A 15,024-nucleotide genomic window follows, 5' to 3' on the forward strand; every position below is an offset into this window, starting at 1 on the left:
GTGATATGAAATTAGCCAATGAAATTGTTTAATGTTTAGTGAAATGTATATGAAATAGATCCGTTATTCAAACACTTGAGGGGTGGTTGGGTAACCTAATGGTTTAAGTGTTCGCTCGTCACGCTGAAGGCCTGGGTTTGATTCCCAACATGGGTACAACGTGTGAAGCCCATTTCTGGTGTCCCCAGCCTTGATATTGCTGGAATATTGCTAAAGGTGGCGTAAAACTAAAGACACTCGCTCTGATGCATCCAACACTTTCGGTTTAGTAACTTAAAAGCAAGAACATACAAAACGAGAACCTGCTGATAATCTGAGGGGGTGCATTTTACCTTGGTGCAAAATGATTTTTGAGTGTTTGTTCATCCTTCAGAAAGCATTGTTTCAGCAACCTTCACGAGGCTTATCTGTGAAGCACTGCCATGGTGTGATTGATAAATGTCAAAAAACAAAAGGTGACATGTTTTGTAGTCAGTCACTCACTCATGATGTAAATCCATTATACATGTAGTGGTTTGGGGAATACATTGAGTAAGATCTCTGTTTTTACAACCTTTGTGTATTTACATTCCATGTAGATGTTAAACTGTATATACTGGGGTTTATGCTTGTCATATGGGATCTACCATGATTGTTGAATGTACTTTCATACTCTGGAGTGTATAGCTATTGTGGATAACATGTGTGAGTAATGCAGAGTCAGCAGATAAAAGAGGTTGTTATCCATACTTTTGTCAGTATTGTATTTCCCAACTTTTTAGTGCCACCCAAAGAAGTCAGCACAGACTTGATCACAATTAACTCTTTCAGGCTTAGATTTGTATATATTTCAGGAGTATTCTAAAAGTATTTACTCAAATGCTGTTTCAAGGAAATAACTCTTTTGTTTTTGAAAAGACCATGACAAAGATACAAAACACAACTGCCATTTTTTCACTCACCATGTGAAAGATGTTATACAAGTTTATTTAAAAAAACCCAACCCCGTTGATTATCCCAACATGAAGCCTTATGTATTGTATGTACAAAGAATGCATGTGATTTTTTGAAAAGATGTTGGTACCTATAACATGACAGTATGTGATCAGTGTTTGATATGAGAATGACATCACTAAAGGATCATTGTAAGATGTTTGAAACTTCTATAGCAGGGCAGGATGTGATCAGTGTTTGATATGAGCATGATCAGTGTTTGATCAGTGTTTGATATGAGCATATAGAGGGCAGGATGTGATCAGTGTTTGATATGAGCATGACATCACTAAAGGATCATTGTAAGATGTTTGAAACTTCTATAGCAGGGCAGGATGTGATCAGTGTTTGATATGAGCATGACATCACTAAAGGATCATTGTAAGATGTTTGAAACTTCTATAGCAGGGCAGGATGTGATCAGTGTTTGATATGAGCATGACATCACTAAAGGATCATTGTAAGATGTTTGAAACTTCTATAGCAGGGCAGGATGTGATCAGTGTTTGATATGAGCATGACATCACTAAAGGATCATTGTAGGATGTTTGAAACTTCTATATCAGGGCAGGATGTGATCAGTGTTTGATATGAGCATGACATCACTAAAGGATCATTGTAGGATGTTTGAAACTTCTATATCAGGGCAGGATGGATCAGTGTTTGATGAGTGATCAGTGTTTGATATGAGCAGTGTTTGATATGACATCACTAAAGGATCATTGTAGGATGTTTGAAACTTCTATATCAGGGCAGGATGTGATCAGTGTTTGATATGAGCATGACATCACTAAAGGATCATTGTAGGATGTTTGAAACTTCTATATCAGGGCAGGATGTGATCAGTGTTTGATATGAGCATGACATCACTAAAGGATCATTGTAGGATGTTTGAAACTTCTATAGCAGGGCAGGATGTGATCAGTGTTTAATGAAATGACATCATAAAGGATCAGTGTAGGATGTTTGAAACTTCTATATCAGGGCAGGATGTGATCAGTGTTTGATATGAGCATGACATCACTAAAGGATCATTGTAGGATGTTTGAAACTTCTATATCAGGGCAGGATGTGATCAGTGTTTGATATGAGCATGACATCACTAAAGGATCATTGTAGGATGTTTGAAACTTCTATATCAGGGCAGGATGTGATCAGTGTTTGATATGAGCATGACATCACTAAAGGATCATTGTAGGATGTTTGAAACTTCTATAGCAGGGCAGGATGTGATGAGTGTTTGATATGAGCATGACATCACTAAAGGATCACTGTAGGATGTTTATTACTGTATAGTTTTTGAAGTATAGTATAGTTAATTGATGTAGCTGATAACAGTGCAGGATGATGCTAGAGCTTGCTGTATTATCGGGGTGGTTAAAGTGGTTAAAGCGTTGGCTCGTCACGCCGAAGACCTGATTTTGAATCCCCACATGGGTACAATGTATGAAGCCCATTTCTGGTGTCCCCCACCTTGATGTTGCTGGAATATTGCTAAAAGCGGAGTAAAACCAAACTCAGTCAGTCAGTCAGTTGTTGTATTATCCAGTTTGATATCTACAAATTTGTCCAAGTTTTAGCTTGGATTCCAAACCATGTTCACTCTGCAGGCTATTAGGAATTTTGTGATTGTTCTTATTTTATTCAAATTCAAAGGAAACTGGACATTACATTCTTGAAATAGTTATATTGTCGCATTTAAAATAGCTATATTGTCGCAGCTGTAATAATGTAAAATGAAGCTTAGAGACTATTTCTAGGTTCTGCTCTCAGAGAAATACAGATCATGTCTGCAAACCCATTACTTTAGTAATAAGTATAATAACATGTATTGCTATTTTAAATATGGCACCAAACCTGACTTTTTGTGGTGACTTGGGAAAGAATATTGGTCTGTGAGTAGATCTGGTTAAAACCCTGCTGGCATTTGTCCTAGGTCTTGTAATATCTTGGGGGAGATACTGTAGCACTTTTACAAGCTTATTTCTCTGTAATACATTGAAGATGAGACAGCTAATGTCTGCCCTTTAAATCTTGCAACAGAAACAAGTAATGTTTAATAAAATTTTGTGTAGTTTCTTTTAATATGATACCTCCTGAGAAGAGCAACTATTAAATGTCACGTCTTTCTTCAGTGTTTGCTTCTTTAGATACAAGTTAGTATTGGTCTTTAGCAATACATTCCTGTTGTAAGAGGTGGCCAACAAGATCAGGGTCCCATTTCAAAAGCTATCATAGCGCTCCAACTGTCGTACCTCCTGTACTGTAACATACACTTACAGTCATAGCACTACAATAGCTTTATGAAACGGGGCCCTGGTGGTCAGGCTCGGTCTTGGTTGACACATATCGTATCACTAGTTGTGTAGATTGGTGCTCATGCTGTTAATCACTGGATTTGTCTGGTTCAGACTTGATTATTTACAAACCTTCGCCATATAGCTGGCATTAAAGAAGAAACAAAGAGGTCTTTGTGCAATCATCAGGACTATCATGGTACTGAGGTTGCTTTGTGGATCAGGGCTCAGAAGATGTATCCGTAGAATCATCAGTTTGTCCATGCTATAAAGTTCGACTAGTCCATCCTGTGATGTCTAGCTGGTCTTTCCCATAATGTCAAGCTTGATCATCCCATGATGTCTAGCTTGATCATCCCATGATGTCTAGCTTGTCCATCCTGTTATGTCTAGCTTGGCAATTCCAAGATGTCTAGCTTGTCCATCCTGAGATGTCTAGCATGTTCATCCCATAGCGTCATGCTTTAAATCCCGGGATATCCAGCTTGCCCAGCATCTGTTTGTGAAAATGGTTAAATTCACAATTCAATGAAAGCCTAAATAGTATGTGATTGAGTAAGAAATTTGGCATTAAGAATAAACCTTTAATAACTTTAAGAATTGGTAGAATCTAGAAATAGCAGGTTTCTATTTTTTCTACTCATTTTTGTGATGTTTATTTCTTGTTTGCACTTTATTAGGATCACAGATACACAAAATTAGCTGCACTCCATGTCATAATCTCAGGTGTGTATTGGGAAACTGCCCACCAATATTTCGTATTTACATCCATCTGCAAGAAAATCACATGGCTTTAAAGTGTTAGCTTTACCTTATTCTGTTTAAAACTATCAATCATGCGAACTGTGACTAGAATACATAAACAAGAAATGGTATATATTGGTTTTGTCATTTGTTGCTCAATTTTATCGAGTTGGTTTTGGGTACATACATAAATATATATATACTATAGAAAGCAGTAATAGTACCAGAAAGTCATCTGGTATTTGTTGTAACAAATCGCCCTTTATAATGTTCCTAAAAGGAAATAATACCTTAGAATACATACTTTATTATCAAGACTTAAGAGAGGTTTGGGGTAAGTGCTCAAGAAGGCCATTTTAGTTAAACCTTCTCTTATCTCCAAGATAATATTATTGTGTTGGTTGGAGAAGAAGTGCCTCGTCTTATGAACATTTTCACACAAACTGTATATACATACTGAACATGTTCACATTGTATATGTTATCACAACATTCAATGCCTGTAACAAATGTAATTATTAACGTCTATATGAGATTATTGTAATATAATGTTTTACAAAGTGATCACAGTGATATTGTATACAATGTTTGATGATTGGTATGTGCAAGATGTGATTTTCTTCAAAATGGTATATTTTCATGAATGCATTTAGTGAAAATTGTATGTGAAGTTCCATATTTGCACTGAAATGTAGATGTTATGACATAGGTTGCTTATTTAGCTCAGTTTATTGAATTATATGTTGACCAGTTTGTCAATAATATCCATTTTCCTTCACCAAGGTCATCAGTCATCTGTGAGCATCCTTTTCACTGGGCTGATGAAACTGCATAATTTCAAGATTCAAAACTGTTTGCACTTGTTTGCCCCATACACCATAAAGATATTTTAATAAAGTCTAGAATATTGAAAACTAAGCTGAGATGACAAGTATTTTCTATATAAAAGTAAGATCTTTGGTATGCATGTAAATAGTTCAACCTAATGTAAAATCAAAGTTTGGTTGGAATTGAATTTATCCGTGTCAATTTTATGAACGGTACTTTTACAGATTGTTCATCTGTACTTTTGTCATAAATGACCAGTAAACAAACAAATTATGAAATATGGTAATAAATAATATTTCCCTTAAAAGCACAATCCTGAGAAGGTTGAAACTTGCAGATGATTCTGACATCTGTAGTCTCTGAAACCTTAGCTGGATGGCAAGATAGTTTAAGATTTTAGGCTACTGAATATGTCATCAGGTGAACTACAGTACCATGACAATGTTTTGTTAGATTTGACCATATTACATTCAGCATAATACTTTTAGAAATATGTTAGGCTAATTATCATTATGAAATTTTGAGTTGACTTTGAAGTGATAGTTTGTAGAAATAAGAAAGTTTAGGAATAAGAAATTTTAGAAACATAACAAAGATTACTTTCCTCATTACCAAGGTAATATGATTATATTTTGGTGATGATGGCAGGGGTTAATTTATGCTGATATGGCTTGTGTGCACATAAAGGATCATTGTCTTTCCTGTTTTTGTTTCTGTGCATGTTAACAAGGGCAGTTTCTTCTTAGAGTCACGTGGCACTTCACATTGACCAAGACCAGAATGACCTGTACAAAAATGTACCAACTAACATGTTCATGCTGTTACCTAAAAACATTGGTTCTAAACCAAGTTTCATCGTGTCTACAACCGTTTGTTTGTCAGTACCGCACTTGGTTTAACCAACAGGGTGAATACCAATGATTAGGAACACTTTGGACACCGGTAAAACCATCTAAACTGTATGTATGTCAAGACAAACAGCTAATGGTTATGACTCCCTTTGCCTGCATTCCCTTACGTTTGAAAATTGTAGCATAGCCAGTTGATTTGGAAGATGTGTTTTAGCCAGTATGTTTGCAGAACACTGAAGGAAAATGTTGCCCAAGAGCTTCTGGTTTCATATTTCCCGAACCCTTACACAAAAGAGTGGATATTTGTATAATGAATGATTCTGTTTGATGTTTCTGTGTGACTGGTGTGCACTGAAAAGTAAGTTGTTATATTGCCATTGAAAGGCATGTTATGTATGTTTATGTATATATGACAAAAGTAGAACTGATATGAATATTATTTATGGTATAAGTTTCATTCATATTGTAATTAAGAAATTATCAATTGTTTTATACATGTTTTAATTGTCTATTCATATTGACTTCTATATATGTACAAAAGTGTATGTGTGAATTAATTATGAAATTATAGCCAGCTGAATAAAGAGTATATGTAATGTGAAATAGTCATATTTTTACTAGACTTACACAGACGATTCATTGTTGTGTGAGACAACTTTAAGGAAAAGCATACAGTATTGAAATATTGTATATTCATCAAACGATCTGGCCAGAGTGTCACTTCAAAACAGCCCAACTGTGAAGTACATTTAACGAAATTAACAGTAAACGTATTGTAGTAAGGCTACAACTCAGGACCACCAGTTCAACTCTTTCTGCTGCCCTGAACACCAGATACCTAGTCTAATACATGGTCAAAGGCACACAGCTTTCCTCCTACATCAAGCTGACAGGCGGTGATATAACTGGAATACACAGCAGGATTAAGTCAATCACACTCACGCTTCGTTGAATGCCTTGGGATTCCAGGTAAAAGGTTTTCCACTAACCTCTGCTTGTATGAGGAGACTGTTATTGTCTCTGTAGGAGGGCGTGGAGTCATCCCACACATGCCATCCTTACCTTGTCAGCTTGCTGACGGGGTTAACCTCTTTGGTCATGTGGACAAGGCGTCTGACTTCTGATCACATGGATCGATGCTCATGATGTCAATCCCTGGATTGTCCTGCCCATACTTAATTCTGTACCGACTCTAAGTTGCTGCATATTGTTGAATGTGGCATTAGACAACAAACGAACCACGAAATTCTCTTCTCTGAGTCCATTCCGCTAGTGTGGGATTTGAGGACAACAGCGTTTCTGATGAAAGACAATTCTTTCAATACATACAGATTTCAGCTGGTGAATACATAGTGATTTGCTTTGTGCAAGAATTGAACCTTTCGGAAGTGTCAGCGTGCATACTCTTGAACAGTGAGCCACGCGCATTCCTGTAGACTATCAAGCGAACGTAAACAAATCTCAAGATTATTGGTTATTTAAGGTAATTCGTCAAGGGTGTCCCATCACACCATCATACACACTTCAGAACTGGTTGAGGAGAAACGTTATAATATGTAGTTACAGGTATCCCTCTCCTTGCCTGTATATGTCAGAAGGAGATGAATGTTTCCAAAGCTAATGACAAAGAGATCTAAATCGTTTGATCAAGGCCTCACTTAAGTTTACTTGCCCTTATGATTTGGTCATGCTGACTATATTCTTTCTCACAAGTTACCTTGAAGCTAAGACATATACTCTCCTTGATAAACCTTTCAACGTGAAAACTGATTACTGGTTTTATTGGCCCAAATGTGCATCTTAACGATTGCACAAAGAAGAAAGTCAACTTTCTACACTAATAGCACTTTTCTAAAAGACGACTTTATTACAAAATGCACTTGTGCTGGAATGATATTTCTAATGCATTTTTTCAAACATGTCTTGAAACAAAATGTAAATATCTCTCCGCTGAGGTATGAAATCGACATGTTGAAACAGGAATGTGTTTTAAAAAACAAGAACGTAGCCGTAACACCAACAGAGAGCGTTTCTACTCTGAGTACCACCCATGTCAACCGTTCAGACGTGGTTTATTGCTAGTTTATTACGTTTATTTATGGTAGCCAGCTTAGATTAATTGTGCCCAGACCAGCCAGGTTAACTGTGGTAGAGAGACCTGGATGTATTTAGAGTGTGGATTATTTCTGTCTGTCATTGTATTGTCGGAAAGGATAGCAAATCTTTCAGAGGTTTTAAATGTTCAAGAAGCAAACGTTTCAATGCGTAGGTTTCAGGGGTTAGAGGTAAATGGCCAGAAATACGACATCGGATATAGAAACCGATCATTACTGCATGTCTACCATGTACATTGTTTTGTTGTTGAATGCAGGGCTCGGCAGTATTTCAGCTCCATGACGATAAAATGTATTCTGGAAATTCCAACGATTCACACCATCCGGGTACGGGGACAAGCAATCTGCGAAGGTGACCAGCCTGACAGCCCGATCCATCAGAACACTATTTCAGGACTCCTGATGGTCACTCTCTTACAGATGATGTTGAACGGATGATGTTTGTTTTGATCTGCCTCTGAACTTATTGTACATTGTGATTAGGATATAGTCTGAGATCAGTACATTTATCTTATGATATTTTCATGGTTTTGCCAGGTTTATAAGCCACTGATATATATTTTAACATTTTATATTCCCAAATGCCCAAAAGGAGAAAAATCCTAATCACTTAATTTGGTCTTACATAATTAACTCTCTATATTATTCGTTACAAATGTTTAAAAATATAAATCTCACTCACTAATATGCATCTTACTTATTTGGCTCTATGTTATTTGTTTTCACAAATGTAAAAAAGGAGAATAATCTTAGTCACTAAAGTTTATTTTGCATAATTATGTAGCTCTATATCATTCGTTTTAACAAATGTAATAGAAAACAAATAATCACGAACATTTAGATTACAGAACTAGCTGTTAAATCATTCGTGTTCACGAATGTATAACCCAAAGACCTTCTCGATTGTAAATGGTTTGAAGTGAAAACATTTGACAAATATTGCGAATATCGCGGTGTTAAAATTGGAATTGCATGACAATAACGTAACAAGCACGTTCATCGTCATTCTCTCCAGGAGATTGACAAAATTGTGTTCCGGAATTACCAAGACACTTATAAAACGTCACGCGAGCACAATGATGTGACTGGCTTTTGTGGTGAGAAAATACTATAGAACAGGAGCCACAACGACATTGTAGTTATTAGATGGCAATCAGTGGGAGACTAAAGCGATATTGAAAGTACAGAAAAACGTGGGTTTTCTTGTTAGGTGTGTTAAGAAGTGTCGACCAAGTATGGGTGATTGATTGCTAATTGCTGTGGTGTTTCTCGAGTGAGTCAATGTGGCTGACTTATGCTGAGGATTGACTTGAGTACTACAGCTATTTGAAGATGAGGAATGTCAGATGAACACATTCCTGTCCATTTCAATAGTGTCATTGCCTGGTGAAGTAAATGATGACCGCCAAATGTAGATGCAAAATTGGGAATATCTCCTGAACTTCATCATGTGGGAAACACTTTCGCCCGTTTTAACGAACGTGTTAGTTTGATTATTGCAGAACCCGTGAAGATCCGGATTAGAATTGATCTTCAGCAGACCATGCTTGTCGTAAGAGTCTACTACCAGGATCGGGTGATGAGGCTTGTATACTTGGTTGGAACCTGTTATCGTATCCCAATTGCGTATATCGATGCTCATGATGCTGGTCACTGGATTGTCTGGTCCAGACTCAATTATTTACAGTCAGCCGCCATAAAGCTTGTATATTGCTGAGTGCGGCGTTATACAACAACAAACACATAAACAAATACAGTGTGAGAAGGCTTTGTGATGTTTTGCATCATGATGCTACTCTTGTCTTCACTCATTCATCACTCACTCACTCACACATCAACAAGACAAGGTTTACAAACTTTGAGATAATTAAATACTGTTCATACCAGCTTTAAAGCCATCTCACTGATGCTGGCTGAACCAATGTCATCCATGTTTCTGTTGTTCAGTCAGATGATCTCTTCACAGGAGCTGATTATGTATTTCCCCACTGATTTCAGTATTCTAATTCGCGGTAATCATGGTATATAGTCTTGTTATCTTTGTTAAACTATGCTATTTGATATAAGTGACATACAATGCAGAACAGCTCTTCGTCTTTTTTCCATTTTAAAAGTGTTTACTTGTCCACGCATTTCTTGACTATATTTTCTAAACTTAAACATATGTGCCACATTACACTGTAAAACGGAGAGGATTTGGTTTAAAAAGTGAGACAAAAATCTAAATTTTAATACATTACTCTCAATACAAATGTGACACTCCAATCCAATATGTGTCGGCTTGTCACTTCAAGAGTTATATACAGCATCTTCTAAAACAAGGATAGCCAGCTTACATTAACGACAAACCATCAGCATCCGGTCATGATAAAACACCTAATTTGTGGAAGGAGGCGAACCATTCATCAATGTGAGACAAAAATACAACTTTCATACCCAAATGATAAAGAGACATCCCTTTTGAAAACTATTGATGAGGTTCTTCTCCGTTCCTCCATCTGGCTCTCCATCTCTGGTGAGTCTGTCACATTTCATGTTCAAGCTATTTGTCAACCTAAGAAATAATGGCAAATGATTAACCGACGCGAATGTATTCGTTTCCAAATATGACACGTTTCTTGTTCGCTTACGCAGCCATGGCGACGGTGATGCAATTGTTTTGTGATAATCTTCATTAATGGGATGAAAATGAGCACTCATGTAATAATGTGGATGTGAATAGAACACCAAATTATAATTTTAATTGGATCGGTGTATTTTGGTTTTGCAGCTGTCATTTGTGTTGCATCGATGAGCTGTGGTTATTTACATCCATGAAACGTTTCAGCGAGTTGCAGCTGTGTAGCGGCGGCCTGTAAGTAATCGAGTCTGGACAAGACAATCCAGTGATCAACATCACTACGCAGTGGGGATACGACGACACCTGACCACCTGATCCCCTAAGTCAGGTGTTGCTGAAGACTTATTCTAACTGAGATATTCACGGGTTAATTAATAAACAACAACAACTGCTACTACATTTGTGGTCGAGGCATAATAATAATAAATAATAATGTAATAATGAATAAATATGTAAACTTTAAAAAAAACACATTTATAACTTTCTAGTAAACATGTGTATGAACGGAGACTTGGTCTCACCGCTCTACTACTACTACTACTACTACTACTACTACTACTACTACTACTACTACTACTACTACTACTACTACTACTACTACTGACACCTTTTTATGAAATATTGTATATTCATCAAACGATCTGGCCAGAGTGTCACTTCAAAACAGCCCAACTGTGAAGTACATTTAACGAAATTAACAGTAAACGTATTGTAGTAAGGCTACAACTCAGGACCACCAGTTCAACTCTTTCTGCTGCCCTGAACACCAGATACCTAGTCTAATACATGGTCAAAGGCACACAGCTTTCCTCCTACATCAAGCTGACAGGCGGTGATATAACTGGAATACACAGCAGGATTAAGTCAATCACACTCACGCTTCGTTGAATGCCTTGGGATTCCAGGTAAAAGGTTTTCCACTAACCTCTGCTTGTATGAGGAGACTGTTATTGTCTCTGTAGCAGGGCGTGGAGTCATCCCACAGATGCCATCCTTACCTTGTCAGCTTGCTGAGGGTTAACCTCTTTGGTCATGTGGACAAGGCGTCTGACTTCTGATCACATGGATCGATGCTCATGATGTCAATCCCTGGATTGTCCTGCCCAGACTTAATTCTGTACTGACTCTAATTTGCTGCATATTGTTGAATGTGGCATTAGACAACAAACGAACCACGAAATTCTCTTCTCTGAGTCCATTCCGCTAGTGTGGGATTTGAGGACAACAGCGTTTCTGATGAAAGACAATTCCTTCAATACATACAGATTTCAGCTGGTGAATACATAGTGATTTGCTTTGTGCAAGAATTGAACCTTTCGGAAGTGTCAGCGTGCATACTCTTGAACAGTGGGCCACGCGCATTCCTGTAGACTATCAAGCGAACGTAAACAAATCTCAAGATTATTGGTTATTGAAGGTAATTCGTCAAGGGTGTCCTATCACACCATCATACACACTTCAGAACTGGTTGAGGTGAAACGTTATAATATGTAGTTACAGGTATCCCTCTCCTTGCCTGTATATGTCAGAAGGAGATGAATGTTTTCCAAAGCTAATGACAAAGAGATCTAAATCGTTTGATCAAGGCCTCACTTAAGTTTACTTGCCCTTATGATTTGGTCATGCTGACTATATTCTTTCTCACAAGTCACCTTGAAGCTAAGACATATACTCTCCTTGATAAGCCTTTCAACGTGAAAACTGATTACTGGTTTTATTTATTCAAATGTGCATCTTAACGATTGCACAAAGAAGAAAGTCAACTTTCTACACTAATAGCACTTTTCTAAAAGACGACTTTATTACAAAATGCACTTGTGCTGGAATGATATTTCTAATGCATTTTTTCAAACATGTCTTGAAACAAAATGTAAATATCTCTCCGCTGAGGTATGAAATCGACATGTTGAAACAGGAATGTGTTTTAAAAAACAAGAACGTAGCCATAACACCAACAGAGAGCGTTTCTACTCTGAGTACCTCCCATGTCAACCGTTCAGACGTGGTTTATTGCTAGTTTATTACGTTTATTTATGGTAACCAGCTTAGATTAATTGTGCCCAGACCAGCCAGGTTAACTGTGGTAGAGAAACCTGGATGTATTTAGAGTGTGGATTATTTCTGTTTGTCATTGTATTGTCGGAAAGGATAGCAAATCTTTCAGAGGTTGTAAATGTTCAAGAAGCAAACGTTTCAATGCGTAGGTTTCAGGGGTTAGAGGTAAATGGCCAGAAATACGACATCGGATATAGAAACCGATCATTACTGCATGTCTACCATGTACATTGCTTTGTTGTTGAATGCAGGGCTCGGCAGTATTTCAGCTCCATGACGATAAAATGTATTCTGGGAAATTCCAACGATTCACACCATCCGGGTACGGGGACAAGCAATCTGCGAAGGTGACCAGCCTGACAGCCCGATCCATCAAAACACTATTTCAGGACTCCTGATGGTCACTCTCTTACAGATGATGTTGAACGGATGATGTTTGTTTTGATCTGCCTCTGAACTTATTGTACATTGTGATTAGGATATAGTTTGAGATAGTACCATGGACTCTACCTTCAGTACATTTATCTTATGATATTTGCATGGTTTTGCCAAATGCCCCAAAGGAGAAAAATCCTAATCACTTAATTTTGTCTTACATAATTAACTCTCTATATTATTCGTTACAGATGTTTAAAAATATATATCTCACTCACTAATTTGCATCTTACTTATTTGGCTCTATGTTATTTGTTTCACAAATGTAAAAAAAGGAGAATAATCTCAATCACCAAAGTTTATTTTGCATAATTATGTAGCTCTATATCATTCGTTTTAACAAATGTAATAGAAAACAAATAATCACGAACCTATAGATTACAGAACTAGCTGTTAAATCATTCGTGTTCACGAATGTATAACCCAAAGACCTTCTCGATTGTAAATGGTTTGAAGTGAAAACATTTTACAAATATTGAGAATATAGCGGTGTTAAAATTGGAATTGCATGACAATAGCGTAACAAGCACGTTCATCATCATTCTCTCCAGGAGATTGACAAAATTATGTTCCGGAATTACCAAGACACTTGTAAAACGTCACGCGAGCACAATGATGTGACTGGCTTTTGTGGTGAGAAAATACTATAGAACAGGAGCCACAACGACATTGTAGTTATTAGATGGCAATCAGTGGGAGACTAAAGCGATATTGAAAGTACAGAAAAACGTGGGTTTTCTTGTTAGGTGTGTTAAGAAGTGTCGACCAAGTATGGGTGATTGATTGCTAATTGCTGTGGTGTTTCTCGAGTGAGTCAATGTGGCTGACTCATGCTGAGGATTGACTTGAGTACTACAGCTATTTGAAGATGAGGAATGTCAGATGAACACATTCCTGTCCATTTCAATAGTGTCATTGCCTGGTGAAGTAAATGATGACCGCCAAATGTAGATGCAAAATTGGGAATATCTCTCCTGAACTTCATCATGTGGGGAAACACTTTCGCCCGTTTTAACGAACGTGTTAGTTTGATTATTGCAGAACCCGTGAAGATCCGGATTAGAATTGATCTTCAGCAGACCATGCTTGTCGTAAGAGTCGACTACCAGGATCGGGTGATGAGTCTTGTATACTTGGTTGGAACCTGTTATCGTATCCCAATTGCGTATATCGATGCTCATGATGCTGGTCACTGGATTGTCTGGTCCAGACTCAATTATTTACAGTCAGCCGCCATAAAGCTTGTATATTGCTGAGTGCGGCGTTATACAACAACAAACACATAAACAAATACAGTGTGAGAAGGCTTTGTGATGTTTTGCATCATGATGCTACTCTTGTCTTCACTCATTCATCACTCACTCACTCACACACTCTGCATCAACAAGACAAGGTTTACAAACTTTGAGATAATTAAATACTGTTCATACCAGCTTTAAAGCCATCTCACTGATGCTGGCTGAACCAATGTCATCCATGTTTCTGTTGTTCAGTCAGATGATCTCTTCACAGGAGCTGATTATGTATTTCCCCACTGATTTCAGTATTCTAATTCGCGGTAATCATGGTATATAGTCTTGTTATCTTTGTTAAACTATGCTATTTGATATAAGTGACATACAATGCAGAACAGCTCTTCGTCTTTTTTCCATTTTAAAAGTGTTTACTTGTCCACGCATTTCTTGACTATATTTTCTAAACTTAAACATATGTTCCACATTACACTGTAAACGGAGAGGATTTGGTTTAAAAAGTGAGACAAAAATCTGAATTTTAATACATTACTCTCAATACAAATGTGACACTCCAATCCAATATGTGTCGGCTTGTCACTTCGAGAGTTATATACAGCATCTTCTAAAAACTGGACGCAACAAGGATAGCCAGCTTACATTAACGACAAACCATCAGCATCCGGTCATGATAAAACACCTAATTTGTGGAAGGAGGCGAACCATTCATCAATGTGAGACAAAAATACAACTTTCATACCCAAATGATAAAGAGACATCCCTTTTGAAAACTATTGATGAGGTTCTTCTCCGTTCCTCCATCTGGCTCTCCATCTCTGGTGAGTCTGTCACATTTCATGTTCAAGCTATTTGTCAA

Source organism: Haliotis rubra, unplaced genomic scaffold, assembly GCF_003918875.1.
Source record: "Haliotis rubra isolate DU_JTF1 unplaced genomic scaffold, ASM391887v1 Scf125, whole genome shotgun sequence".
Classification (NCBI taxonomy): domain Eukaryota; kingdom Metazoa; phylum Mollusca; class Gastropoda; order Lepetellida; family Haliotidae; genus Haliotis; species Haliotis rubra.